Genomic DNA, 25,454 nt, shown 5'->3' on the forward strand with positions numbered 1-25,454 from the left:
AATATGAAGGGAGACCCAGAGTAGCTTCCACGTATTTCAAAAACATCAACATAAGTCAAGCAGTGACCTGTGAAACTGAAAATATCTTCAGATGATCACTCAAATACAATTCTACAAACATGACTGTGCAGTTTCACTGTGGACATAGCTCTTCAAGTCAGTCAAGTGCATAGTCAGGAACATGATTATGAATTGCATAGTAAAACCCTATATTAGTCTGAAGACAACTGCAGTAATATGAGTGATGGTCCAAGGCACGCATATGATGTCTGGCCTTTGTGTGGAGGAGACCAGCACTCAGTGTGAGGTCCACTCTGAGTTGAACCAAGGCTCAGATCCCAGTCTTTATTGAGCTTTCAGCTAGTAACCAAGAACAGGATATCACCAGAAATACATCAGCCTGCAGGACACCAGGGGCTGATCACACGTCAGCCAGGGAAGGACCCTGAGGAGCAGGTGCAAAGAGAAATCAGTAAAGTGTTTCCTGAGTCCATCCAGGGTTTCCTCTTCCCAGTTAATCACAAGAAACTTCGGACCATCCACCACATAGTTTTTAATTCTTGCACAGAAGGACATGAAGAAAGTGATATTCACACTATGTCAAACACACTCACATATACTATCACACATGGTTACATACACTCGGAAACACACACTCACAATCACAGTCACAGACACACCCTACCACATGCATAGTGTCACAAACTAACACAGAGTCACATGCTCTCACACTCACACTCAAACACTCACATTCACACACACTCACATGCTTTCTGTTTTGTTTCTTTTCTCTCCAAAGTCTTTATACATATCCAAGCACAGAACTTTCTAAAATTGTAAGAATTCAGGGAAATAATGCCTCCTTCTGCTCATGTAACTAAGTCCAGCCCTGACTCTGTAGCTCTCAGACATAAGTCCAGCCCTGGATTCCCAGCTAACCCCATTCAATGATTAGCAGTGAGCAAAGACCACTTACCATGGCGTTGGGTATATGAAGGGTTTTCATTGTCCCTATTTTAAAAGGTGATTTATGCAGAACAAGGGACACTGAGTGTCTAAGAAAAAATAAGGGCAGAATAGTGGGGTTTTCTGACCACGATTCTGTTTGCTCATGTCCTAAGTGAGGTGCAGCTCATGGAGTCTTGCATAGGCTTGTTGCATCCAGGGGGTCCGTGAGACTCACCTAGATTCACCTTCAGTAACTACTTGGTGCACTGTATCTGCGGGGCCCCAGGGAAGAGGCTGGAGTATGTTGGAGTAATTAGTTACTATGGTGGTAACACAAACTGGGCAGACCCTGTAAAAGGCAGATTCACCATCTTCAGAGACAAACCTGCTGCACCTGCAAATGAATGGCCTGAGAACTGAGGACATGGTCATGTATTACTCTGCAAGAAACACCATGAGGGGTCTTCATTGTGAGCCCAAACATGAACATTCCTGCAGGGGTGCTCATGACCAGCAAGGGGTGCTGAGGTCCAGAGAGGGTGATGCAATAGCAGAGAGTTCAGAGCCAGCTGATGAGCAGGTGCACATGGAGTTTAAACTCTGGATTCCTATCAGGTTCTGACAATTCCATTCTGTATGACACATCATTGGATTCAATCATCTGTGATTACTAACAAAGCCTATACTTTAAAATTTTTAAACTTTTCTATTCTGTTGGATGGAATGAATTGTTTTTGTCATCAACGTCTTACCTTATTATCCTGACATGCTTGGACAGACTTTCTGTTGACTCAGCTTACCCATGTGAATTTCACAATGATGAATACTATCCCTCATGTTTACAAATGATAATGCAGCATAGTATACTAGCACTTGTCATTAACGCAGATAAAACACCTTCAAGATCCCTGGCAACATCTGTAAAACTCTCTCATTTTTCATGACAGAAACCCATGTCTTGGGACATGGAAAGTAGTCCTGCTGTGTGGGTCCTCCAGAACCATTGAAGCTCCCAAAACTGTACCCAAGTCTATAAACAGCAGAGCCAGCAGGAGCTGCATGGACTGTACAGTGCTGGGTCCTCCTCAGGTCAGCACATTCACTGTGCATTTGAGGAAGTTCATTTGCAGGCAGAATGAAAATCTCAGGAATCCTGTGCTCCTGACCTGTGATGATTTCTGTGCATTTTACTGCCCTTTATTTTAATTGACACAGAGTAACCCTGGGGACTTGGAAGTGATGCTTCAGTGTTGATACGACATATAGATTTATGAAAAATGTGACATCTGCATCATCATAGGATGTGATTTCATTTGTTTCATTATGTAAGGAAAAAAATATTATTTTTCATACACCACAACTCTGTCAAGTGGCATTGTACAAAAATTTTAAAAGGTTATACAAAAATTTTTGCATATGGGAGAAGGAGGAAAGTGTAGGAACTACAATATTTAAAACAAAAACAAAATCTTGGATAGCTTGTGACATCTGAAGAACTCACACATTAATAAAACTTACTTGAGAATTCCTAATTAAAGGTGAACAGGAAGCACAGTGGACATGAAAGACATCACTGGGAAAGAGAATGTTGAAAGGAGGGATGTCCTGTGGGTATCCCAAGGACAGACTTGTTCCTGCTGGAGCCAGGAGGATGCTCCTTTGAATGATTTGCTAAAGTTATTTTCCTGGAAGAACACCAGCTATTGCAAGTTCCAAAGCCAAGAGGAAAGCAGGGTTACTAGTGGGGGCAGAAGGGAGACACACTTAGCTAAGGGACTGGAATGGTGGGGAGGAATATAGAGAACTATGGCAATTGGTTTGTATATTGGGAGAGACAGAATGTGTTGAAGAGTGCTTGAACTGAAAAACAAATTTCCTAATCTTCATTATATTTTAAATAAGAAAAAAACAAGCCCAAATCAAAGAACAAAACCAGAAAGCAATCCTGGCAGAAGCCATTCCAAAGGACATAAGCACACAATATTTAAGCACAGGGCAGATGACAATTCTCAAAGCCCAGCTACAATTTCCCAAAAGTAGGTGCCATCATGAGATACCCAAGTCCTTTTAAAAACACATACTAAATTAAAGCACCTGTTGAGTAAAAGAATAATTTCAGACAAATCCAAACATTCTCCAGATCCTCTCCCCTATCCCCAAAGCAGCCCTCAGGTCTCTGTTCTCCTATTACATGTCCAATAGTCTGTCTTCCTGGAGTTCCCTCAAAGCATCTTGACAAGGATCCTCATGTATGAACATAGCAGCTGAAAACATCATGTTTTCTGGGTTACCAGGTCCATAGATGCCCCTGTCAGCATCCATGCCCTGTGGCCTCAACTGTGGGATAATCATCATGTTCTCTTGAGGTCCCAAAATGCCCTTCATGGACATCATATTGCCTGGAAAGCCCACAGGCCCAAGGTGGGTGTAGAGCCAGGCAGGCCCTTGCAGCCAATCATGCATATGGGACCAGCTGAGTTGATTCTCAGGATGGGCTGCCCAGCCATGGTAGATTGTGGTGTTGATGTCATATGCTACTGAGGGTCCATATTGTCTTGCTGGAGAAAGGCTGATGGTCTCATTGGTTTGTGCCATGGCATGGATGGAGTTGTACCATGGGGCATCTTCACAGTTCCTACTGGTCCTGGAGCTCCCATGCCAGGTAATGCTAATCCTGTTGGTCACCCATCATTCCCTGCATGTGCAAAAATCTAGGTCCAGGACCTAGGGGTGTTTATGGTGTGGACTGTCTCCTTGAGAAAAATATTGCAACATCTGTCTAGGCTTCTCATGTGGAGTAATGTGTGGCTGATCAAACTCAGGTATTCTGGTGAATCCAGGCCAGATGACCTCCCACACATTTGGGTCTACATACACCAAAGACATACTGTTCCTGAGAACAGTTAAGCCTTTAGACCCCTGGGCCTCCAGGCTTACAAAGTGCTGCATCTGCTGAAATTTGGAGCAGGATGGTGGGAGAGGCCAAGGGTATCTTTGCTTGGGAAATCTGCCCCTCCTGGGAAGTTGTGTTGTCTCCCATAGGGGCCACTGTGAAAGAATGGACCCTGCACTGGAGGATACTGTACTGGAGGTAAGCCTAAGGTAAATCTATCCCTCCCTGAGGTGCCATCAGAGGCTCCTGGGACCTATGCCCCATGATAGAATTGTGTGACATCAAGCCAGGCTCCATTGGGACCCCATGAGGAGGCATGTTGGGTACAATGGTATTCAGAGAAAGCATCTGAATGAAGTGAGAAAGTGGTTAGGTCATCCCCATTGGGCAGTGGATTGGCATCTAAACCATGGAATTTGTACCTAAAATTCAAAGACTCTGTATTGATGTCCATTATTCATTGGTGGTAATTCAGGAGAACAAGCTGGAGGGGAGTTGCCACTGAAGCTGGCCACAGTCTTGAGAACATCGTGGTTTAATGGGGTAGAACAGGGCATTGCAAGTTTGGACATCATAACTAAGAGAAGGTTCTGGGAAAGGGTTGAATCTGGAGGCCTAGTGTAAGGTGTAAGATGTATTAGAGGGAACACTTCAAGAGATATTCACAGAGTCATGCCGGCAATCTGTAGGAGATCAGGGGCCACCTGACTCCATACTTCCCAGCATGGCTTTGGGGCCATGGTGTAGAAGGATTTGTAGTTTGGAGGGATCCCAGGACTGTGGAGGGGAGGCTTGGGAGAGGAGGTCCATCCAGGTGATGGGGCAGGAAGTAACAGATACTTGAGGAGAACAGGAAAAACAGCAGCAGACCCCAGGACTGGGGGTTATTTAATGGAACAGCAGCTGCTGGGCCTGCCAGCATGCATGACAGTTGTGAGGGAGCGAGAGATGGCCTTGAGATTCCCCATGGGCAAACACAGCATGGGGGACTGGACTTGGTGCATCATGGGCAATTTCAGAAGGTTAATGCCTGGGGAATGAACGTGGATGCCTGCCAGAGATATATCCTCACTGAAGCTGTGTTGAAGCTAGTGGGGTTACTGGAAAGGTTGAGAGGTAGTGGGGGCATATGGCTGAGTCATCTGTTAGTCCTTTGTACAGGGCCCTAATGGTGCTCTGAGATTCCTCAAGCCACTGTTGCTGCATGGACCCTTAGACATGGGAAGGACTGGCCTAGGCCCATGCAATGCTCCTGCTGAGGGTGCTCAGCAAATGGCGGGGACACAATCTTCTGCTGGGCAGGCAGCATGTCTGATCTACTTGGGTGTAATTTCATCATCACCTCAGGGCGTGGTCCCGAATCTCTAATCTCCTCAGGGATCATCTGAAATTTAGGTCCCATGTTGGCATGTAGATGGACATCTCCCTTCTCCCCACCAGGAACCATCGCAAATTCACGTTCTGATCAGTACCTCTCTGTGGAGACATTTCTTCTGGAAAGTAACCTCTGAAAAGGCTCAGATGGCTCTCCACTAGTATCTGAGGGAAACGGAATTATTCCCATCTTCCATTTGGTGCTGGGAGCTTGGATCATCCTGTTCCTCTCCATGCTCATCCCCAATGGGGGCCTCACCTGTTTCTCTGCTAGCTGCTCTTGATACATCTCTTCAGTCAATCCTGAAAATCTAGGGGTTGTTGTGAGGTTTAGGCCTCTGTACAAGGCCAGGCATTATCTGAGAAATTTGTAACACCATACAGAAGGCTAAAGCTATGGCTCTGAGAAAATGGAAGATGGAAGATGAGATGTGAGTTGCATGACTGAAAATCAGACACAAGACCAAGATACTCACTGTTTCTTGGCTGAAAATTGGAGATGTACTCATTCCTAAGAATTTTCACATGTTTATATGCAATCATGAAACCAAGTAAGTTTACATTTATTTCACCACCAGAATTTATTGATTCATCCCCCAAATGCTATCTTCCCACAAGACTCCAAAAAGACACTCACATCTCCTCTGAGTAATGGCCTCTCTGAGACTTCCAACCAAGAGCTTGCTACATTAAAGGAAGACATGAAAATAGATATCACTAAAACCAACACAACCCTGACTCTGCAGCTCTGTGAGTGAAAAACAGCTCTGGATGACCAGCTGATTACCTTCAATTATTAGGAATGAAGACAGAGCAAACAATATGGATATTAGCTGTCAAGGCATCAGATGCCCTGTTCAAAACGGGATGTGGAATAAGAACAGATCTTTTCCTCCTTTTCCTGTCACAGAGTCACCTCCATCACATGCATCTTTGGGAAGCGATGCTGATAAACACTGGGTTGTTTCAATTGCTCATGTGATGGGAACATGTCCAGGTCACATGGGCTGTCCTTCAGATCAAATAACCTTGATGTGCTAGACAGAGAATAAATTTGCATCCATCATGGAACAACATCATTTCAGATCTTCTCTGAGTAGGTCAGAACGAAGGAGTTTGCCTAGGAAAACCTCCCTGACTCAGAGAGAATCAATGACAAGGGACTAACATGATCTCCAAAAAACTTACACATTTAATGTTGGATGTAAGCACTGGAGCTCTAACCAGACACGGTAACACTTACCATGTTACCCTGATCATTACACACTGCTGTGATATTTATATGTGATGTTTGCCAATAAAACCCAGTCAATGTAATTGGTAACTTATTGAGAATGTCTTTGTCACTCAGGGTCCATGTAGACAAAGACCTACATGTATGGTATAGGATTGCATAGTGTATATATTTAGGAAGCTCCCATGTAAGAGAATATGAAGATGAGGCATTGAGGTTCAGAAATTTCACCTAACATGGTTCACAATTGTCCCCTGGTTAGGAGAAGTTGTTTGGGTAGAAGTCTCCTAAAAGTCTGTTTCCTGTTCTGTGACTGCACCAGTGCCATCTCTCCACTCAGTCGAGGGCTGGGAGCCTTATTAGATCCTTTGTCTCCTGCACATAACGATGGATGTCAGTAAGTGGTTCAGGCTTCTATGCTTCACAGATCCTAGAGTTTAAGGCAGCTCCAGTGTTATTCAGTATCCATTATGTGAATTAGATTATTTGAAACAATGTAGGCTAGATAGCTAGTGTTAATGAAAAAAAATTTGACGGAGAATACAATTCCAAAACCCTGGATGAATGTAAGACTGTTGTTGAAGACATAGAGATGAAATGGTTAATGAGGTTAAAGTAAAAGTATGAATGAAGTTGGAATTTTGAAGAGTTAATGTGAATGAATGCATGTCCTCCAGCTACCTATATCATTAAGATGGACATTGTATTTACCTGGTAACACTATCCCTATGTAATTTTTAAAGCAGAAGTCATAAGCCACATCTCTAACATTATCAACTATACATGCTAAACATTACCAGTTGGATTGCCTGAACCTGCACAAGTTTGTAATTTGAAACACAAGTGAACACCTGAAGACAAAACAGTTTCCCTCTTCAACTAATGACCCAGAGGCTGGAAGCTGCACCAAAGGTCTGCACACAGAATGAATGACAGCAGTCTCTGTATGGATGGTCCCAGCTGCATGATGTATATTTCTATTTGTTTCCACGTCCTGGCTGTGGTCACTGATAAGTCGTCACGGTAGCTCCTGTTTCAAGACGGTGATGGTCATATAAAGCGCACAGGAACAGCTCTCCTACTTTTCCTGTCCCAATGGTGTGAGACACTGCCTTTGTCACCCATTCCCAACGTGTGTACTTTTCTGAGACAGGTACAAATGAACAGGGCCAAGACACCAGGGAGTACAATTATGAGCTCGATACTGGCTATGAAGGTGTGCAGGATGCTACAGTTCTGTGGTCGTGGAGTCTTCTTATGAGGTTTCTGAGGAAAGATATTAGGGTGGGAAGGGCTTTAGGAACTTGTTGTTTTTACTAGCAACTCACTACCTCATGGCTCCACCATGCTGGGACAGTATTTCATTGTGTTGGCACAGCTTATCTGTGTGAATTTCAAAATCAATGATAGCAACTCTCATATTTATGAGCCCCTCACATACTGTAGAATATTAGGCAAACACTCTCACCATTAATGCAGATAGCATAGGGCTAAGGTTCCTGGAAACATCTATTTGAATCTGTCATTGATTCATGACAGGAAACTGTGTCTTGGGACATGGAATGTTCTCCTTCTCAGTGGGTCCTCCAGGGCCTGTGCAGCTCCCACAGATGTGCCCAATCCACCGATAGCATACTGGGCAGGAGCTGAAGGAACTGTGCAGTGCCAGGGCCTGCTCAGCATATTTGCTGTACGTGTGAGGCTTGTGGAAAGACGGCGCTACTGTGTCTCCAATCTGTGAAGATTTCCACACATCTTACCACACTCTCATTTTCATTGATGCAGAGTCATCCTGGGGAACTGAAAGGTATTCTCCAGCATTTACATCAGAGATAGACTTATGAAAATGTGACTCTCCACCATCATAGGACATGCTTTCTCTTTTTTATAAGAAACAATATATTTTATTTTTCTGACACCACAACTCGGGCAACTGGTTTTGTACCAAATTTTGTGAAGATTAGAAAGAACATCTTGTTCAGGACAGAGAAAGGAAAGGGAAGAATCACAACATTTAAAACAAAAACAATATCTTGGATAGGTTTTAGCATCTGTTCCAGTCCCCCGTTAATAAAATTCACTTTAGAATTTCTAAGAGAAGGAGAAGAGAATGCAAGGTGGGCCACAAAGTCTTCACTAGGAAAAAGAAAGGTGAGGGGGGTGATAATTCCGGAGGATATCCCCACGACAGAGTCATCCCTGCTGGTGCCAGGAAGATGCTCCCATGGAATGCTTCAGTAGAGTTATTTTCCTGGAATATCATTGGGTATTGCCATTGCCAAAGTGAAGAGGAGAGGAGAGCCACCAGCACAGGCATGAGGGAAAGAACCCACTTAATCAAGGGACTGGAAGATTGGGGAGGAAAGGAGAAAAGCATGGTGATTGGTTTGTACACTGGAATAGCCAGTCTGTGCCAAAGAGCACACGGACTGAAAAACAAGTTACCTAATCTTCATTATTTTTAAAAGAAAAATCACCCTATACACTGACCTTAGTTCCTTTCTTGTACTTTTCATTAGTACTCTGCTCTGAGGTCATACCTTGGATTTTCTCTACACTGGAGTTGAAAGAAAATAGTAAAAAGGTCTGAAGTCAGATTCTCTACCTAATGTTAACAGTCCAGAATTCCTGTTCTCCTGTTGTCCAGAAGACTAAAGTCTCTGCTAAAATCCGTTTTACAGTATGGTACAATACACACACAAAAATAAAGCCCACATTAAAGAACAAAAACAGAAAAGAATCCTAAAAAACACCTTCTGATTAAATGAAAAGTTTGTTTTCAGGTAAATCCACACATTCTTGAGCCCTTCCCTCCTCCAAAGCAGTCCTTGGGGGTCTTGTTCTCCTACTACATGACCAAATGTCAGTCTTCCTGGAGTTCGCTCACAGCAGCTCTCAGAACCTGGAAAGAAAACTTGAACAGGATCAATATGCCCAATCTTAGCAGCATAAATCATCACATTTCCTGGGTTGCCAGGTCCTGGGATGAACCCACCTATACCTACATTAGCCACTGTGCCCTGGTGCCACGGCTGTGTGAAAATCATGATGTTCTTTTGGGGTTCCATCAGTCCTTGCTGGAATCATGCCCACAGCAGCAACTTGGTTGCTCATCAGGGTGGGCTTTCTGGGTATGGTAGATATTGCTGGTGACATACTCCAATGGTGAGGTCCCATCATGCATTTTTGGATAGAGGCTCACAGTCTCACTGGGCAGTGGTCTGCCATGGATGGAGCTTTATCAAAAGGGAAGTCTGCAGTTCCTACTGGCCCTGTATCTCCCATCCCAAGTAATGCTAGTCCCATTATGAAGGACTGGTTGTCCATCAAACATTACATGTGTGAAATCTAGGTCCACAACCCTGGGACTGTAATAGCCTGGAACTTCCCCTGGAGAAATACATTGCAATGTATTGTTAGTATTCTCAGATGTAATAATGAGGTACAGTGGGTCCAGGCTAGATGACCTCCTGCAGATCTGGGTCTTTAAACACCAAAGACATGTCATTCCCCAGCACAGTGAAGGCATCCAGACCCACTCAGACTCCAGGCTTGCAAAGAGCTAAGTCTTTTGAGCTTCTGGACAGGTTGCTGGAGAAGCCAAATGGAACCTGTACTGGGAAACCCATCCCTCCTGAAAGTTGCATTGTTCCCAGTGGGGCATTGTGAGGGACTGGGAGCTGCTGTGGAGGAGTCTGTACTGGAAGGAAACTTTGAGGGAAACTCATTCCATCTTGTGTTGCAATCAGAGGCTTGTGGGACCCATGACCTATGATAGAATTGTGTGACATTAAGCCAGGCACCAATGGGACGCCTAGAGGAGGCATGTTTGGTCCCATGGCATTTGGAGAGGTCATCAGATTGGAGTAAGATAGTGCCTGGCTTATTCCCATTGGGCTAAGGTTTGGCATCAGAACCATGGGGTTTGGACCTGAAATTTGAAGATTCTGTGTAGTGATGCCCATTCCTGGCATATTATACACTGAACGCTAGTTGGGAGAATAAGCTAGAGGGGATTTGCAATTGAAATTGACAAGTAGAATGGCATCATGTTATAATGGAGTAGACCTGTGCATTGCAAACTTGGACATTTCAGGTATAATTGGGAGTGGGTTCTGGGAAAGGGTTTTCTCTGGTAGCTTGGAGTAAAGTGTAATGTGTACTAGAGGGAACACTTCCAGGGATATTCAGAAAGACAGTCTGGCTGCTTGTATGAGGTGGGGAGGGCACCTAACTTAATGCTTCCCAGCATGGCTGGGAAGGCCATGGTGAGGGGGGCTTTGTAGATGGAAAGATCCCAGGACTCTGGAGGGGAGGCTTGGGAGAGGAAGTCTATCCAGGTGATGGGGCAGGAAGTGATGTAGAGTTAAGGTGAACAGACAAAGCAGCAGCAGAACCCAAGACTGGCTGCCTGCCACAGATATATCCAAGGACTTCCACCTCAGGCCACACTGGATTGTAGGAGCTGTATTGAGGCTAGTTGGGTTACTGGAATGGATGAGATTTAGTTCTGTCAAATGACTGAGCTAGTTGAAGGTCCTTTGGAAAGGACCTATTAGTTCTCTGAGATTCCACGAGTCACTGTTGAAGGGAGGACCCTGAGACATGGGAAGGAATGGCACAGGCACATGCCATACTCCTGTTCCTGGTATTCACCAAATGGCATAGACACCATCTTTTGCTGGGCAAGAAGCATGTCTGATCTACCTGGGAGTACTTTCATCATCTCCTCAGGGTGTGTCACAAACTATCTTATGTTCTGAGGTATCATTTGAGAATTAGATCCCATGTTGACATTTAGATTGGCATTATCCTTCATTCTCCCAGGAGTCACCGAAACTCAAGTTCTTGACCAGGACCTATCTGTGGAAGCATTCCTTTTGGAATGAGACCCCTGGGGACTCAGAAGGTCCTCAACTGATATCCAGCAGCCATAAAGAGTCTCCCAAAAAGAAAAGTCTGGGACCAAATGGATTCTCTGCTTAATTCTATCAGATGTTTAAAGAAGAACTAATACCAACCTTCCTTAAACTGTTCCATGAAAGAAAAAGGGAAGGAACACTGCCTAACTCATTTTATGATTTCAAAGTTATTTCCTTGAAATACTGAATTTTAGATTGCTATTGTTTAGTACATGTACAAAAATAAAATACAATGATGATATTATATATAGACAAGACATATTAAGTCCATGTGATTTCATATTTTCTACTACGCCACTATGATCATCACTGTTTCCTAGGACTCTCCTATTTCCTCTGGGCATTGCAATATGTGAGACTTCCACTCAGACCTTGCAATACAGCAGGAGGACATGAAAATACAGTCTCTCTCTGCTCATGAAAATCTGCCCAGCCCTGACACAGCAGTTCAGGGACAGAAGCCCCGTCCTGGATTTCCAGATGATCCCATTCAGTGATCAACACCAAACACAGATCATTCACTACAGAGTTGAGTTTCACTGGGTTTTCATTTTTGATATTTTCAAAGGTGATGTATGTAAATTGAGAGTTACCTAGTGTGTGAGAGGATATGAGGGGAGGATCAGTGTATACCCTAATATGCATACATTAATGTTCAGGTGTTAATATCCACAAAATGTGAGTTATATTAGTTTACATGGCAGGCACAACTGATGGAGAACTTCATCAATCATGATTCCCATGATTCATGACTCACTAGCAATTCTGGAGTTTCTTGATAAGTATAACCCAAAATTTCCTAATAATAAGATTCATTTTATTTCAGAATACCAGAATATAACATGATCTAACACCCACAAGAAGACAATGCTTTTTGTACTGTAGCATAATTATTAATAGTTACATTATCATTGTAAAAGATAATTATTTCAACACCTCTGAGTTGGTAACTTGGTTTTCCAGTATCTATTTGAAGCATTCTTGAGGTATTCATTCAAACATTCTATTATGAAATGCAGGTGTTAGTTGCATGTAGTTTGGAATTTTTTTGATGAGAAATATGTGCTGGAGACATGTATTATTTTGAAAGTCATTTTTATACCTCACAGCTCTGGTTGTTGGAAACCCTTACTTCTTAATAGCAAATAGTGTTAAAGTTCCTATGTTTTATTTTGATTAATATTGTGTTAATTGAAACAAGCCAGGCATTGATAAATACCAGCAGATAACAATTATAACACCTAAAGGATAGTTTCAGAGAAGTCACAAGTAAAATGGACCTTAATGGTTCTGAAGCACGGAGTTTGAGATATTAATCAGAGGATTCATAGGTACCATTAACAAAGAGTGATCTCTTGACTGGATATCCGTGTCCCACACCTGTAATCCTGTAATCTTACACACCTGGGAGGCAGAAATTAGGAGGATCTTAGCAAAAAGTTCATGAGACCCCATCTCAACCAATATTTGAGCTATTTGTCATACACCTGTCTAAACAGAGAATGTGGGAAGTGTTAACTAGAAGGATAATTGTCCAGACCAGTCTGGACAAAAATTTAGATCGAATTTCCAAAATAATCAGAGAAAAAAGGGTTGATGCATGGTCCTCAATGTAGATCTGTATAGCAAGATGAAGGCCTTGGGTTCAAACAGCAGAAGCAGAAACCCAAATAAAGATTGACCTGATGTGTAATATGGTGATTCAATAAACAATTCTTTATGGAATTCTTCAGAAAGTGCTAAGATTGTAAAGTAGGAATTTTCTGACAGAGAAATGATACTATGTGAGTTAGTGCATGTATTTATTACGTATATTTACACATTCATCAAAGTGAGTAGGTTTGAAATAATTATTTCACATAGGTTTCAATTACAAGTTTTGATTTTGTTCTTTATCAGAAAATAACAGCATTTAACAAGAATCGCATTTAAGTAACTGTAGTGTTAGCTGCTAAGTGTATGCATGTTACGAAATAGTTCATAAACTCATATAAGGTTTACGTAAAACTAAAAATATAAAATAATTATAAATTTTAACATAAATGACAGGCACAACCGGAGCATGAACACACACAATAATTCCCAGATGTTCATAACAGCAGTGGCATCTCTGACATTTCTTTCCTACGAGTTTTATTATAATTTCTAACAGCTTGTTTTAATAAAATGAGGATGTTTCATTTTGGTAGTTCCATGCATAAGTACAGTGTATTTAGATCAAGTTAAACCCCTCCATTATATTTTCCAATCTTTCCTTCCCGCCTTTTCCAATAGTGATTGATGGATCTCACTGTGCCCTGTCATATATATGTATGTATGTATATATACATATATTTATATTTATTTATTTATATATATATGTGTGTGTATGTGTGTATCATACCTTGATTCTCTTCATGCTTCTATATAATTTAATCTCTCTCTCTTTCTATATATATATATATATATATATATACACACATATATATATATACACATATACACACACACAAATACTCTCAAGTATAGGTTTCTTTTTCACTTTACAATGACTAAATACAAACCAAGGTAATAGCTTCTATAAGGCATTATTTTCATTATTAAGATAAATGGCATAATATTAATTTTAATAAATTTTGACTGTATTATCTTTGTGGGTTCATTACCTATTAGAAGTATTTGCAGGAATCACCTGGAATAATTTCTCAACCCTTCATGGTTTAGCATTCAGCCAGACATCACCTGCTCCTGAGTGGTAAGCACCTGGATGTACACCCAGAACCCCATGATTTCTGTGTTCTTCTCTGTGACATCAGGAATGACCATTGTGTTGTCCTAGAAAAGTCCATCCTACTTATCTAAGGAGAATAGAAGACAGGAGGCAGTAACTGACGACTTTGGCTTGGGTCAACAGTCATGAGAGTGTAAATAGTGAATGTCTTATCCTTCAATGTGTGGTTATGATGAAGACTCTCAATTCTACTGACAAAGCATGGACTCATGTACTACTGACAGTCTCTCTCTTCACTGGGGAAGAGATGACTCCATCCATCTTTCCTCATTATATTAAAGCAGATAATGTGGACTTAACATGAAAAATAAGAGGACAGGTAGGCTACCAAGTTCAGGAAGCAAGTTTCAGAATTTGATTTTAAGGAGCAGAATGGAGCTAGGTTCTAATAGCCTCATGAGTGTCAGAGTTCACTGCTATGGACATTATCACTCTACAGATGGTATCAATTATGAGTGGTTTTAAAAGTCATTATCAATGATTCCTTCAGCAGCTTAAATCCAGCATTATCCTATAAGGAGCAAGAGAAAGCTGAATATAATGTAAATGGCCACATAATAGATGTAGAATTCTCATCTGGGGAATGGGGCATTGATAGCAGATTTCCTTTGTCTCTTCCCCAAATGTTCAAGATCTCCATTGTGAATAAAAGAGGGCACAGACAGCATGGTTTGCAGTGCTGGGGATTGAACCCAAGGTCTAGAACTTCCAGTGCTCTTTTACTTGAATGATGTCCCTAAGACATTTTTTTAAATTTAATTGTGACCTCCATTCTTCTTACCAGTTTCCAGGGTAGACAATAGCTGCTGTCCTGCTGCCATCACCTCCCATGTACTGGAATTATAAGTTTGTGTCTCCATGTCTGACCCACATAGAGCATTCTCTCCAGTCTCTATATTTCTGACGTCTGTGTCTTTTATATAACAGATTAGTCGTAGTATGGAATCATATAAGAGCAGCAGTGTGACAATGTAATAGGATTCCAGTGTATCTGTGAACAAAAACACAGTAGAGGAACAGAAAAAAGAAGATCTGTGCTAGAATCAGAACTGCAGAAGGCATTTCTAAGCTTTAGTGGACATAAGAGCAGAGAAAAAGAGGGAGAAGGGGCATGGAGGATGGTGGATATCTCCTCAAAGGTGAGAACATCCTTGGAAAAGTTTCCATCATCTCTCTAAAACTAGCTATCTCTTATAACAAACGTAAACACCTGTAGAGTTTCACAGCATGGATACTTCACAGGGCCCAGAAGTACAGGACCACCTGACCTCAATCCCTCCACTTGTATAAAATGAGGACTTCACATGCAAATTGTTATTCAGTCTGTAAGTTAAATCACCCTCTCAGGCTGAGGAAGCTCACAGCTCTCTTCTCACACGGGGCTGAGGTCTCTAGGGAAGGCAGGGCTGTGGTGTTGAAGATGAGACTGTTTGGTCTTCTGTTGTGCCTGGTGACAACTCCCCAAGGTGACTGTCCCCAATTTCACACATGGGTCCAAGAGGAGTTTGTAACTGAATGTGAAAGACTGTAGTGATTCTTCTTCCCCCAGGTGTCCTGTCCCAGGTGCAGCTGCAGGAGTCAGGACCTGCCCTGGTGAAGCCCTCACAGACCCTGTCCCTCACCTGTGCAGTCTCTGGTTACTCCATTACCAGTGGTAACTCCTGGATCTGGATCTCCCAGCCTCCAGGGAAGAGCCTGGAGTGGATGGGGTACATAATTTATAGTGGAGGCACTTACTACAGCCCATCCCTCAAGAGCCACATCTCCATCACCAGAGACACATCTAAGAACCAGTTTTCCCTGCAGTTGAGCTCTGTGACTACAGAGGACACAGCTGTGTATTACTGTGCAAGAGGCACAGTGAGAGGACTTCAGTGTGAGCCCTGACACAAAGCTCCATGTTGGGTACACTCAGAACCAGCAGGGAGCATGCAGTTCATAGCAAACACCACCTCAGGTCAAATGTCAGGTGCAGATTCACACATGAATTTTTTTCCTTACTACTCTGCTTCCTACCCTGCCAGCTCCTATCACACAGCACAATGCACAGTGATTCTGGAGCTCTCTCCTGATTCAGAACATCAGAACTATCTCTATTGCTTCTCTTTTTGGTGATAATGGTGTATGAACTCAGTCATGTGCTTCCATGCATTTGCTTTATCACTTCAGCCACACCACCAAAATACTTTTACAATAGATAATTGTTTCAGACAGTCTCATATTTTTTTGGGGTGCATCTTGCACACTCCTACATGTGCCTCCAATGGAGCTGAGAGCACTGGTGCATGCAACCATGTCTAGCTTATTTTTTGAGTTTGAGTCTCAAAAATAATAAGTAATATTATAAGAATAAATAGCATCATCTTTGTTTAAGTTTTATTTTCTGTTTGTCCTCCTTCTATACATAATGATACTTTTCCTTTGTTATTTGTGTCTATCTTCAAAAACCTTATTAAAGGGCTGGGATGTAGCTCGGTGGTACAGCGCTTGCCTAGCATGCGTGAGGCCCTGGGTTCGATCCCAGCACCAAAAAAGAAAAGACAAAAAAAAAAAAAAAAAAAAAAAAAACCTTATTAAAATTGGTAGGTTTTACAATAAATAAATTTTATTGGTAAACAGTGATAATATACATGAATATTAGTAATACTCTAAGAATCTTGTGGTTTCACGAGAGGGATGGCACAACTTATAATTCTATAGGCAAGGCTACCTTTACTTTGGCATAATGGTAGTCACCTGAGAAAGAGTCTAGGAAGCAAGCACACTGGTTGAGAAGTCCACTTAGGTTTTATATCTAATGCAATGCTCCCCTGACCTGGATTGGGCAGGTTTGTGTTCACAGTGTGAGTGAGTGGTTAATTGGAAATGACACAGGTTAGGGAAAGGGACTTTAGAGAAATATGCTACAGAGTATATGTGCTTCTTCTCCTGAAAAGGGAGAAGATTGAGTACAAAAGTAATTTTCACTGTCAAATAGGAAATGGTACACAGGGGCTGCAGTTTAAAAGCAATGCTCAGTCTAAACTTCCTCTGAATGTCTTTTCTCCAACTCTTTCTCCTGAGTTATGTGGTGACACCTGAGATCCTGCCTGCTCTGTCTCGATTGTCACCTTCATGCTGTCCTGGAGCTCTTCAAGCAGAGTGCTCACCTGTCAGCCAACCTGCTGTCCACTTCCACTGTGGTATCTCATGGGGGTGTCACCGTGCACTTAAACACCTATGGGTGAATTGTACTTTGATTGTAACGTTCTTAAATATGTATGTACAAAAAGAGAAGAGGTCATTCATATTAGGAACAATCTTTTAAACAGTACTGTTCAATTGGAATATGAATTTCAAAGTATTTTGCTGTGGTATTGTAAAAGTTTACTAAGAATTTTATGCTATCCACACACTAATATTTCCTAAACTAAATCTCAGACTTATCTTGGTGTTTCCATACACCTCTTTTGGCTTTTCATTGTCCATATGAGTGCCATATATCTAAATTGTGAAGTAGGAGACACTTTAAAATGCAGTGACAAAGATCAGTCCATACACTGTGCTGGAATGACATTGCTTCTGCAGGAATTCAGTGTCCTAAGGTTTGGAGAGAAGATCCTTACAGGGAGAACCAGGCCAAAGCAGGAGTCTGATTGTAGGAGGAGAGAAAAGTAAGAAGGGTGGAAGGAGGGTAAACCATTGACCTCTGAAGAAGTAGGAGGGAATGGGAATTTTATTAGCCTACCTGTCTTTTAAATCTCCCTTTAAGTGCTGGGACAAGTGGTTCTTCCCTGTAATCCCAGCCTAGCAAGTATGAGGCCCTGATTTTAAAACACAATAGCACCAAGAACATCAAAAATTTCCTCCAAAAAGGAAGAACAAGATCGTGCTTGAGAAAAACCTCTGGAAAGCTTTCCCAAACCCACTAAGTCTAAAAGCTGTTCACACACCAACCCTATTGCACAGGAGTGAAGGCGACCAGGTGACAGATCACATTCCCTCATTTAGTGTAACAGAAGAGAAAGACCCCTTGAGAAATATAAGAGGGAAGTGCTTCAAACACGTCATTCTTCCACAAACTACCAGTGCATGGACAGAGACATCCTCCTTGGGTGAGAGAGAACCAAGTCCAGAACCATAGACTTCAAGAGGAGTATCAGGCACTCCATGGTAAAAACCTGTGTGGTAAATTCCCATGGTTACTCTTGCCAGACCAGCACCTGTGACCCATCCTCAGGGACTGCTGAAGGCCAGGTAGCAATGAGTCTGTCTTCAGCACCTTCCTGAGCCTTGAGCAACACAGCAGGCAGAAGGACCATGACCTTGGGGACCAGGGTGCAACAGCAGTTCAGGGCTGAGCCACAGACAATAGTACTAGCCTTCACAGAGAAACCAAGCATGCATTAGAAAAATCAGGTCACCATTGCAGACTAATACTCAATCAAAATTTCTAAATGATCTCCTGCCTTTCTTCTTGGCCTTTTGGGTAAGATCAAGTAGAGTTCCTGGCATTGTTCAGAGACATGTGTACTTATGACATATATGAGTCACGGTTCTCTGAGTTCCAGCCTTAGAGGGGCCTAGTGGAAGATTCCCAGGTTTGTGCATGCCCTATGAACTTGACTTGGGGTGCAACAATCTTAGCTCTGTCTAGGAACTGTCCTATCAACTCTTCCCCTGCCTCGGGGAGCACAGCAGCACATCTTACATACAACCCACAACAACAGAGACCTGTGCCCTGTGAGCCAGATCTCTTGTTCAATTCTCAGAATACCTAACTACACCTAGATCCTCAGTGATCTCCCAAGACTGTGCAAGACCAGGCATGATTCAGCATAGCATCCACCAATATAGCTAAGTGTCTTACTTCACCAACATCTTCCCATCTTATGGCAGCATAGCAAGTCTTAAAATCACACTACATATTAGGACTTGGTTGAAATTACATGACTTGTTTCTGGACCATGGTGCTGGAGTGGTGGGATTAAAAGTGGGCAGATTCTAATGGCCTCTGTGTCTAGGACTGCCTGTGTAAGGCCACTAGAGCAGCTCCAGTTGCTAAGGAAAGATACACAGTCCACTCAGTCATCTATTTTACCTAGCATCACCAGCACCATGGCCAAATGTGTAACACAGGAAGTAGGCCGAGACCACTTCTGTGACTGTTCTCAGAGCCAGAACAACTCCTGCTGGGCTACTTCCAACAACTGACTAATCAGTACTCAATATGGGAAGTTCACACGCAGAAAATATTAGAAAGTGGATTCATGGAATCTAAATTAAATAAATGAAAATACAGAGAAGTATTTCAATATGCTAAAAGAGAATTTTGGCAACAAAATGGAAGCAGTATAACTAATTAAAAAGAATTATTGAGAAGGAAAATACACTCAGCAAAAATAAAACTGTGATGCAAGATATCAGTCTGGACAGATCAAAACAAAGAAGCATTTGCAACCTTGAGGAGTAACTATTTAGAAGTAGATCCTGCAGGAATGTGAGGAGGAATGCAGAAAGCCTACAGAATCTTTAGGATAATTTGTAAAGCACAACTTTTGTCTTTTGCAACTCAGAAGGAACTTGAAATTTTCTTGAAGAGGGAAAACTATTTCAAAGAAATAATAACAGAAATAAAAGGAGAGCAAAGATTGTTATGAATATCCAAGAAAAGGAAGATCTGAGCAAAGGAGGACAAATTTAACTCAATGAACAAAATTAAAACTAGTCTGGGGGACATTAGATATGATAGGGAAATTGCTTAACATGCAGGATGCCCTAGATTCAATCCACAGTACTTCAAATAACAAAAGAAAGAATGAAAGAAAAAAGGGAGGCAAGAAGGAAGGAAGAATGAAAGGAAGAAAGAAAGGAAAGAAAGAGAGAGAAAGAAACAGAGTAACAGCGATCCAGGAGAAAACACCCAAATTATTATAGGTTATGAGGAAGGGCAGAGTGAGCAATTGTTACTTCTGTTGACTATGGAATATCAATTTTGAACTTCCATTATAATGACCCATAATTTCACAGGGAAACTCAGAAGAGGGAAGTATTTGGGGCTCCAGGAGCAGAAAGAGGCTCCATACTTTAGGACCCACCTGAAAGAAGAGACTTCCTGTAAGCACAAGCCTCCCCTACATATTGACCCAGATTCGTGGAAGATGCTGCCATCCCAGCCAAGGTCATGACTATTCTCTATGTTCTATATTACAGAACCAGATGGACACTTTCTCTAAAGCCTTTTTCCCCAGTCAACAATCACCCTCTCTGTTGGTAGTCTCATTCTTTGGGCATATTGCAAAAATTTGAATTGCAGTTACAGATTTGTGTGAAGGAGATTTATTAATTTTTGCTTTCAGGGAAACTATAAATGACATAAAGGCAGCAGCTTATATCTAGCAGGGAAGTTGCTAGATATAGATATCACCTCTGGAGACCCCACAGAGGGCAACTGCATCCTGTCTGAAAGACAAAACATGGAAATTAAAAACTTCAGAGTTTCCCTGAGACACGCACCTGGGATTTCACACATCTGATCTCATAACCATTGACAAATGCTTCTCTGGGCAGGACTGAACACCAGGCCACCATTATTCTCTTAGGACAGGAGGATAGGCTCCCTTCCTACTCACCAGAATTGTAAATGATCTCCCCTGAAGACACAACATGGTACATAAGGAATTATATTAACCTGGGAACAGACCCCGTTACTCTTTCTCTGCTATGTCCACTGTGTTCTGGGCAGGAATAAGTTTTTGACATTGTGGGTATCCCCATGCTGTTCTGTATAGAACAGTCCTAGGTCCCAACGAAGCTTTGCAGAATTCAGAAAGGATGTGACTACTGTGCTTTTTTTCAGAAGATGTCTTTATCTAAACAGTGAGTACCTGATCCTCAAAACATGTGGTTGCAATGAGGACTCAGTCTTGTTGGCAAAACATTGAAGGATAGGCTCTTGACTATCTCTATTACCTGGAGATGTAAAGTCTCCATCCAAATCTCTGCAAAGCTTCTTGATGATAAAACAGATAAAAGACACCAGTTGTCTGAAAAATAAGAGTAAATTCAGGCTACACTTTCCTGGGGGAAATATTTTAAGTTTGTTTTGAAGGTGAGGACTAGGGCTAGAAGCTGATACGCAAGTCACTGTCACTAAGGATAATAAAAAGAATGTTATGTTAATATACAGGCTATATATGGTGAATGATTTTCCAAAATAGGGGTCATGATCAGTTGGGGAATTTAAATCCACAGATAATCTATGGATTCCACAAGCGAAAGAACATAGAATGGTAGTGGTCCACGTCACATGCCCAGTTATCATCTGGGGAATGAGGCAGTTCAAACAGATTCCCTAATTCTCCTCCCAGTGGAATACAATTGTCCATCAGTAATCCATGCCAACCTCTATTTTAGTCCTCTTATCAGACATGGAACATTTGCTTACCTCTTCTTCAGGGAAGCCAATGCTTCTTCCTTCTTTTACCCTTTAGGCAAGGAAACTAAACCAACACAGCAACAGATGCCATACCCCCCAGCCTGTCACAGGGACCTCAATTCACATCACACAACTTCACACTTTGAAAGGCTCAAAATAAAATGAAAAGCTCATAAGCTAATAAGGTGTGAGTAAAACAAGGCAATGGATACAAAGACTTTCTCTACATCTCACAGCATAAAGTCATATTTTTCAAATTCTGTCATGGCCACCAACCACCACAAAGACTGCCATATCACCATGGAGTTGGGGATGAGCTGGTTTTTTCTTGTTGCTATTTTAAAAGAAGATTTATGGAGAAAAGAGATGCTGAGTCTGTGAGTGGACATGAATGAGAGAAAGAGTGGGTATATGTGAAGTTTCTTGACCAAGATTTTCTATGTTTGCCTGTGTCCAGTGTGAGGATCAGGTGGTAGAGTCTGGAGGAGGCTTGGTGTCTCTGGAGGTTTCCTGAGACTCCCCTGTAAAGCCTCTAGATGCACGTTCAGTAGCTCCTAGATGATTTTGGTTCACCAGGTACAAGGGAAATGGCTGGAGTGAATTGCACAAATAAATGAAAATGGTCGATATTAACTCAAAATGGATCAAGGATCTTAATATCACACTCCAAACTCTAAAGTTGGTACAGGAAAAAGTAGGAAATGTTCTGGGATTAATAGTTATAGACAAGAACTTTCTCAATGGAACCCCAGCAGCACAGCAATTAAGAGATAGTATAGATAAATGGGACTTCATAAAACTAAAAACCTTCTGCTCAACAAAAGAAATGGTCTCTAAACTGAAGAGACCACACACAGAGTTGGCGAAAATACTTACCAGCTACACATCAGACAAAGGACTGATAACCAGAATATATAGGGAGCTTAAAAAACTAAATTCTCCCAAAATTACTGAAACAATAAAGAAATGGTCAAGTGAACTAAACAGAACTTACTCAAAAGAAGAAATTCAAATGGCCAAAAAACACATGAAAAGATTCTCACCATCTCTAGCAATAAAGGAAATGCAAATTAAAACCATGCTAAGATTCCACCTCACCCCTGTTAGAATAGCCATCATTAGCAACACCACTTACAACAGGAAAGTTTCAGAGATTTGAAGTGACTTGCAACAGGAAATAGATCTCATGGCATGGAAACAGAAGGTCAGAGACATACCATCCTAAGAAACTGAATATCTTAAAAGGTTGTTCTGAGAATCACAGCCCAGGGGAGACCTGCATTACCACTTGTAGGAAGCTATGCAGGAGATACAGGCAGGCTTACCATGGATTCCTGATCCAAAAAGTTTGAGTTAAATACTTTTGTTCTTTTCAGTAGTGAATTTGCTGAAATGTGTTACCCAGAATTAGGGTAAAAAAGAAAGATATATTTACCCCTTTTCCTGACTCTTCTTACATAAATTTCACATCCAAACTATTGGTGATTACTTTTATGTAAGCTGAAGAAGAGAATCTTGTGGAACAAGTGTCATGCATGTTTGCTAAAGACTTTTTCACATAAGTATAGTGAGATACTACATAAAATAGAACAAGAAACACGAAGAATATCTTTTCTTTATGGTTTGCCACAGGTTTCATGTGTCTCTATACAAACTGAAAATAGTCAGAATTGTATTCAAAGAACATGAGGAAAAACTTATCATGAAAGGCCCCAAAAGAGAAAGTTCCTTGTTTCTTTTATTGTATTTTCTTAAATGATTATATTGCTTTCCTCTGTTAATGTTTTTCTGAGTAAAAATGGAAACTATTTTAATGTGCTATTATGAGTTTTACCATTCATCTTTACCCTGAGTATCAACAGATAAATGCAGAAAGGAGAACCTGGCACTCGAAGGTTGAATCTCTAGAATTTTACATGTGTCTGGATATTTCTGAAAGCTTACTTCATGTATCCAGAATTAAGTAATTAGGTAAGGCTTGGGATGTTAGAGGAGTAAAACAGGGTCTTGGATGTACAGACTGGCAGAACAGGAGCATACACAATGGATCAAGTGCAGAAGGTCGAGCCCACTGTTTCCTCATAAAACCACTCTTTTACTCTAGCCTCCTGCTGAACTTGGTAATAGTTCTGTGAAGCACCATGAAGGTAAACACACCTGGCAGGCACACTGAGAGGGACAGGAACTAGAATAGGGCAGATGCTGATGATCTATCCTATCATTGGTGTCAGAGACCTCCCTTGAATGACTGTGAAGGGGATGACTGACGTGCAGCAGATATGGTCCAGGAGGATTCAGGATAGAATACAGATGCCAGCAGAGGAGTGGGGCATGGAGAATTCCAGGCATAGAGGAATTCCAAGCCAGTTGCCTAAAGGGAGCAAAACCTACCTCCTAAGTAGAACTCTGCATGTGGATCAGAAGGGAGTCATTTAAAACTGCCAATGGCAGAAAGATCTGCCAGTGATGATCTCCAGTGATTCCAACCAGAAACTGAACTGGATGCCTTCAAAGGGTCTGCTGTCCATGGGGCATCTCTCATTGCTGCTGGACTCCTTTATGAAAGACCTGGGTAAAGGGACTGTGACCTCCCCAGTAATCATGAAACCAGGGCCTGTAGATTTCATAGTTAGTCTCAGAGTTGAGAACTGGAGATACTGGAACACAACCCTGAACAGGAAAATCTGATTCAGTTTCAGCAGAAAACACCTGTATGGAAAGGGTGGGGGATCATTTGGGGAAATGTTGGGGTAGTGTTTAATGGGTAGGACCTGGGCCTCCTCCAACAACACCCCAGAAATTTGCAGGATTCCTAGTTCCAATCCAGGGATCCTGAATCTCCACATTTCTCATTTGAGTTAGCATGAAGAGTTTTAGGTGGGCAGAATTGCTCTTGTTCACCACAGGTGAACAGTCTCACACACTTTCAGGTGAAACTCAGGTGTATGGACACATAGGGAGAGCAAGGATATGGTTCCTCTGAAACGTGGGACAATAAACCCACTGTAAACCACAGTATGTAGATGTTTCCATTTCTTCTCCTCCTTCACTGCAGAGCACAGATAGCATGGACTCTGCTCCTGGTCTTCACAGGCCAGCACCTGGGCACTAATGAGAAACTGGTTTAAAACAATGAAAATGGCTCTGTGCTTGATTTATTTCATTGAACACAGTTCTCCAGTTCCATCTCCATCCTTTCACTAACCATCATGTATTGTGCATTTCACAAGAAGAAGAAGACAGCATTTTCCACAATGAAATTGTACACATTTGAAGTGGTGGAAGGTCTGATATTCTGGGTAATTTTTGCACACTGGGCATTATATACATATACGGAATCTGAATCTCCTGAACATGAATAATTATTCTTTGTCAATTAAAACTTTAAAAAAAGAAAAATAATCAAGGGCAAACACAACAAGGGGATTGGATTATGAGCACATGATAAAAGCGAGAGCACACAAGGAAGGGGTGAGGATAGGTAAGACACCCAAAAAACTAGCTAGCATTTGTTGCCCTTAACGCAGAGAAACTAAAACAGATACCTTAAAGCAACTGAGGCCAATAGGAAAAGGGGAACAAGTATTAGAGAAAAGGTTAGATCAAAAAGAATTAACCTAGAAGGTAACACCCACGTACAGAAAATCAATGTGAGTCAATGCCCTGTATAGCTATCCTTATCTCAACCAGCAAAAACCCTTGTTCCTTCCTATTATTGCTTATACTCTCTCTACAACAAAATTAGAAATAAGGGCAAAATAGTTTCTGCTGTGTATTGAGGGGGGGGAGAGGGAGGGGGTGGAGTGGGTGGTAAGGGAGGGGGTGGGGGCAGGGTTGAGAAATGAGCCAAGCCTTGTATGCACATGTGAATAATAAAAGAAAAATGAAAAAAAGAA

The 25,454-nt window shown here is 41.8% G+C and overlaps 2 pseudogenes; both read right to left on the reverse strand.

Moving 5' to 3' along the window:
* Positions 1-3,135: 3,135 nt before the first annotated feature.
* LOC109679192 (B-cell CLL/lymphoma 9 protein pseudogene) lies at positions 3,136-7,869 on the reverse strand (annotated as a pseudogene).
* A 102-nt stretch (positions 7,870-7,971) lies between these two features.
* Positions 7,972-14,972, reverse strand: LOC109679193 (B-cell CLL/lymphoma 9 protein pseudogene; annotated as a pseudogene).
* Positions 14,973-25,454: the final 10,482 nt, after the last annotated feature.

This window comes from Castor canadensis, chromosome 3 (assembly GCF_047511655.1).
Source record: "Castor canadensis chromosome 3, mCasCan1.hap1v2, whole genome shotgun sequence".
Taxonomy (NCBI): Eukaryota; Metazoa; Chordata; class Mammalia; order Rodentia; family Castoridae; genus Castor; species Castor canadensis.